This window comes from Oryctolagus cuniculus, chromosome 21, assembly GCF_964237555.1.
Source record: "Oryctolagus cuniculus chromosome 21, mOryCun1.1, whole genome shotgun sequence".
NCBI classification, from domain to species: domain Eukaryota; kingdom Metazoa; phylum Chordata; class Mammalia; order Lagomorpha; family Leporidae; genus Oryctolagus; species Oryctolagus cuniculus.
The window spans coordinates 21,167,811-21,173,312 of NC_091452.1; the positions used below are offsets into that span (position 1 = coordinate 21,167,811).

Below are 5,502 nucleotides of genomic sequence, written 5' to 3' on the forward strand. Positions count from 1 at the left end.
TCTCAAGAACCGGTGGTCCCAGGCCCTCGTCCACAATCCTGCATGTGTAGAAGGTGGAAGAAAACGATGTCATCAGAAACCGCAGTGCCTTGTCGCGTAGGGTTCTGTGACTTACAGTTCTCTCCCCTTGGCTGCACTTGAATATTAAATGTTGTATTAATAGCTCACTCTTAATTATCCATGAGTAATGTACTATGGCTCAGAAATTAATGAAGGCAAGGACCCAATCGAGAATAGTTCCCACTCCTCCGGGTGCCGCGGGGCTGACGGGAGCGGGGCGATTTGCATATGATTTGCATGAGAGGCTGCGGGCCTGGTGGCCGTGGTTGCGGAGGGAAGAGGTGCGGGCTGAAGCCCGCCACGTTCCCACTTCTCCCTCCTGCCTCCAGCTCCTGCCCACGCCGACGTCCCTGGCGGTGTGACTACCGCTCCCGAAATGTCATCGCCATAACAACGATAGGAAGCGGGGGCGGGGTGGTTACGTCATAGGGGCCCCTGGGAGTGGGTCGCCTGGGCTGTGTTAGGGTGGGGGTGGGGGGTCTCGCGATGATCCCTCTGTCCTGTCCCTGCCTGCTCTCTCTCCCCATGGTCTCCCGCCATGGGATGAAGTGGCAGCAGCCGCTGGACCTCCAGAGGGGCGACCCAGCTCCCAAGTAAACCAGGTGGGCCGCCAACAACATGGCTGTTCATGGAGGACTCACCACGGACACGCACACTCGGGTCCACTGCCTAATGCCCACACGCAAATACACGCATGCTTGGGTCACACGCCTAACACCACGTGCAAATACACGCAGGCACTTGCTATACTTTATGGTTATTTATTTCTAAAGATTCCTTTTATTTATTTGAAAGGCAAAGTTAGAGAGAGAGGTCTTCCATCCGTTGGTTCACTCCCCAGTTGGCCGCAATGGCCAGAGCTGCGCTGATCCGAAGCCAGGAGCTTCCTCCTGACCTCCCACTCGGGTGCTGGGGCCCAAGGACTTGGGCCATCTTCTACTGCTTTCCCAGGCCATAGCAGAGAGCTGGATCGGAAGTGGAGCAGCCGGGACTCAAACTAGCGCTCCAATGCAGGATGCTGATGTCGCGGGCGGTGGCTTCACGCCACTGTGCCACAGCACCAGCCCCTGTGTTCACTATTTTTTAAAGCACCCTCCAGAAAATGGTCTTAAGAGGTTACACACAGGATTAGCATTTAACTGGGCCACTGCACTCCCAAGGTTTATGGTTTCGAGAAATGAAAGCCGTGAGGTCCCAGGAGCACTTGCCAAGCAGCCCTATTCACGGTAACCAAACGGCAGGGGAAGTCCCGACACGCGCCAGCGACTGAATGGATAAGCAAAGTGCAGCCGAGCCACACAGCGGAATATTATTCAGCCCTGAAAAAGAATGGTGTGCAGACACATGCTACAGCGAACCCTGACAGAGATACAGAGTGAAGGGAGCCAGGCACAGGAGGCCACTTGAACTTCACAGCTCCCCAAGGAGACACATCACAGGGGCAGGAGCTGGGGAGATGGGGGAAGTGGGCAGGGGTAGGGGTGACCGCTAAGGGTGCCGATGTGCCCTGTTGAGGCACTGCAGTGACAGCTGCACACGTCTTAGATCTACTAAAAACCTTTGCACAGGATGTGACTGAGATCCCGATAAAGCAGCTACCACAGCTGCCTGCACTGTCCCGTCTAGACCGGTGGCTGTTCCCAGCCGCTGCACACCTGTGCCAGCTGCATGACGTGTGGGGGCGGACAGGAAGTGCCCGGGTCAGGCCTGGCCCTGACCTGCCGCCCTGTGGGTTTTGCTTGTAGGGTCACCTGGCAAGAGCGTGTGCCGCGACACTGAGGCCGCCGGGCGGCTGAGCCAGCCCTGACAGGTGCTCTGGAACAGGGGGTGACACCGAGGCCACGCAGGGCGGGCAGGGCCCTGGCAGGGCCCAGGAAGGGATTTGCTGTTCCCATGCGGTCCCCAAACCATCACCCTACTCCACCCCACCCCCTGCCACCCCAGGTACAAAAGGGCCTGGCCCTGCAGCTGAGCCCTGGAGGGACGCCACGGGCAGGAGGGAGGGCACAGTCCCCTGGGGGGTCATGCCCCGGGGAGGCTGCACCTGCTGAGCCACAGCAGACCTGCAGCCTGAGCGTGGTGGCCTTTTAGAACGTGGCCCTGGGCACGTCCCTCCCGCCCGCCAGCCTTCTGCTGACCACGGCTGCCCAGCCCACACTCCCATCCACCTGCTCCGGGCCTCGGCCCCGCCCGTCCCCGTCCTATCCCCTGGGCCTCAGGGCAAGGTCACCTCACAGAGAGGCCACGCGTCCCTCCCCACCTACAGGAGCCAGCTCTGCCTGCTGCCTGCCCACCTCTGCCTTTGTTTCTAACTGCGCAGCTGTAAACTGTAGCTCTGTGATCCTGGGGTGGAGCACTGTGATTTCGCTGCGGGAGAGCAGAGCCTGTGTCAGGTTCTGGGCTGGTTTCTAAGGGCTGGACATGCAGGCAGCACCTGCTCACGAGCGTCCGAGCAAAGCACCAGACGAGCGGCTGTCAGCCCGGCCCCGGGGCTGCTCCTGAGTGCTGAGAGTCGTTGAAGATCCCATCTGCTCTTTGGTCATGGCTCTGCCCCCCCCTTTTTTTTTTGAAAGGCACAGTTAGAGAGAGAGAGAGAGATCCTCCATCTGTTGGTTCACTCCCCAAATGGCCGCAACAGCCAGGGATGGGCCAGGCTGAAGCCAGGAGCTTCTTCCAGGTCTCCCACGTGGGTGCAGGGACCCAAGGACTTGGACCATCTTCCACTGCTTTCCCAGGCCATAGCAGAGAGCTGGATGGGAAGTAGAGCAGCCGGGACTCGAACCAGTGCCCATAAGGGATGCCGGTGGTGCAACCTTGGGCACCACAACACTAGTCCCTGGGTCAGACTTCTTGAAGCTCACGCATCCGGAAGTAACGCACCCAGGCACAAGGCTGTCTGGGCTCAGGCCATGCGAGCAGGCACGTTCACGGCATCGAGGAAAACCCGAGCACGAATGGAGGCCCTGGGCGGCAATCCTGGCGCAGGCAGCACCGGCCCTGCTGGTTCTGACGCCGGCAGTGTGGGCGGGGCGAGGGCGGGGTTCAGCTTCCGCTTGTCCGTTTTTCAGATTTCTCACAATGAATGCTTCTTTGCTCATCAGAGTGCAAAGGGAGGGGAGGCAATTTCTCAGGGTTCCTCCAGGTCTGGAAGATTCTAGAAGGCATCAGCCACAGAGGGCGCAAAGGCAAAGCCCAAAGATGCAGAGGCAGGCGGAGCCATCTCATTGGGCAGGGCCAGCCGCTGGGGGAGGCTCCCACGGCTGCAGCTCCGCTGGTTCTCACTGGGGGTCTCCAGACCCCTCCTCACCTTGGCCCTGGGCTGCTGGTTTCATTGGGTCCTCTCTGCTCGTCTGCTCACTTAACTCAGGTTTCTGCGCCACTGTGGGTGCAGGTGTTGCATGGAGAGGGGCTGGGATCCAGCCTAGCACACAGCAGACAGGTCCTGGCCCTCGCGGAGGTGATAGCGCATAGCTAGTGGCCCCAGTGGCTGAGGGGGACTGTGGCCTGGCTCCTTGGGGACCATGGCCATCCCGCTGTGCAATGGCTTGCGTGTGATTTGTCCCCCAACAGCTCACATGTTGGAAGTGTGGTCCCCAAGGTGGTGATGGAACCTTCAAAACATGTAATCTCATGGGAGACAGGCGGTTGGCAGCACAGCCTTGGAAGGGACTAATGTAGTTCTCACCAGACCCCAGCTGGGTCTCTCGGGAGTGGGTCGTTGTAAAAAGAATGAGTCTGGTGGGCTGTTACCGTGGCACAGTAGGTTAATTGCACAGATTTAAAGAGAGAGAAATAGACACACAGCAATAAGTTGTTGTAACAATTGGAGTCACATAGTTGTGTTTTCTGATTTCTTTCCTCTTCTAACAGCCTGGGCACTCGGCGCACAACAGGATAATGCCACCTTGCGTTCATGCAGTCTTTCCGTCTTTAGCTACCTACTTCCGTGACTGCGCCAAATTTCCACTAGCTGCCCTGTGCGTGTGTCCCCAGCCAGCGCGAAACAGTGGCTTCAACAGCAGGTGCTTACTACTGCCCTTGTGGCCCTGGACCGTTACATGGCACCTCTGGCCTCCACAAGCCTCACCTACCAGCACACCTCATGGGCTCATCTGTATGGGGTGTGGCTCGGCTCCACGTGGTCTCCCATCCACCGGCCGGCCAGCCGGGGCTGTTCCCATGGCAACAGCCCAGCTCCAAGCCAGCAGGTGGAAGCCACAAGGCCTCTTGAGTCTTAGACTCCAAACGGGTGTCAAGTTGCATAGGCGACTTTCTATTGGCTACAGCAGGCCATGTGACTGATCCCTGATTGGTGGGGTGGGACCTAGACTCTCTCCAAGGCAGGAACCAGAGAGCCACGTTGAAGAGACCAGGACGGGTGGAAAATGAAGAACCAATTTTGCCATCCATCTCTGATTTTTTTAAACTCTTTTTCATTCAATTTAAAACTTGTTTTTAAACCAACTGTACAACCTTAAATTACATTTTAATGTGCATTAAACCGAGATGATCCAATTTTCCTATCGTCGGTTGCTGGCCATCCATCAACGCACTCCTGGCCACTAGGCACCCGGGCCCACACTCCCCTCCGAAAGCCTGTCCCTGCCCGTTCTGGAAGCTTCCATCATCTTCACACATCGGCTCCCCGTCCCAGAATGAACAGCGCAGGAGCCTGCAGGAGCGAGCGCCACAGCCGCCCACCCACCCTCAATCCCCCCCAGGCCCAGCCCACGATGACGCCATCCGTCACTGCCACCCTCGGTGGCTGGGCGCCCCAGGCCCGGCTGCCCACAGCTCAGTGGAACCCTTAATGGTCACGTCCAGTGGCAAGTCATTTATTAGTCTCCTTAGCAGCCAAAGAAAATACGGCCTGAGGAGCCGGCAGGCACGCGGGAACTGTGGTTTTGGTTTTTATGACCACGTCAAGCCTCAGCCACCAGGGGGTGATCCGGGCCTGGGGGGTGGGGTGGGCACAGGCGTCCTGAGCCCCACGAACGAGCGTGGAGAATCTGCATGGCCCGAGTCCTCCTGCGTGGCTTCTCTCTCTCTCTTTCTCTATTCTGGAGTTAGAAGCTCTTCTTTGTGATGGTAAAACCGCCTCCAGAACTCCTCCAGAGACTGGCTACCAGGAGAAATCAGCCATGAGCAGACCTTGGGGAAGGGGGAATATAAGCCACTCTGCAACTGGAGTGAGAATGGCAGGACATCCCCCCCGCCACCGCCTAGCCTCAGTTGTTCCCATCTGTAAAATGGGCACACAGCCGGGGCCCACTCTCTGGGTGTGGGATGTCTGGCCCTGTGCTCCAAAGGTCTCTAGGCAGGACCGACTCCTGAAATTCAAGCTTGCTGCCATCTTGACACCCTTAAGAATTTCTTCTCTGAACCTGCGTTTTGTCAGCAAAGCCCCATGGGACACGATGCACGTGGCCGAGCACGTGGCTG

The 5,502-nt window shown here is 58.1% G+C and overlaps 1 long non-coding RNA gene across 1 annotated transcript; it reads left to right on the forward strand.

Annotated features, from left to right (window-relative positions):
* The first annotated feature begins 513 nt into the window (after positions 1-513).
* LOC103352348 (uncharacterized) lies at positions 514-4,594 on the forward strand. Its single transcript, XR_519821.4, has 3 exons — positions 514-662; positions 1,806-1,870; positions 3,931-4,594. It is a non-coding gene; the product is annotated as an uncharacterized lncRNA (long non-coding RNA).
* Positions 4,595-5,502: the final 908 nt, after the last annotated feature.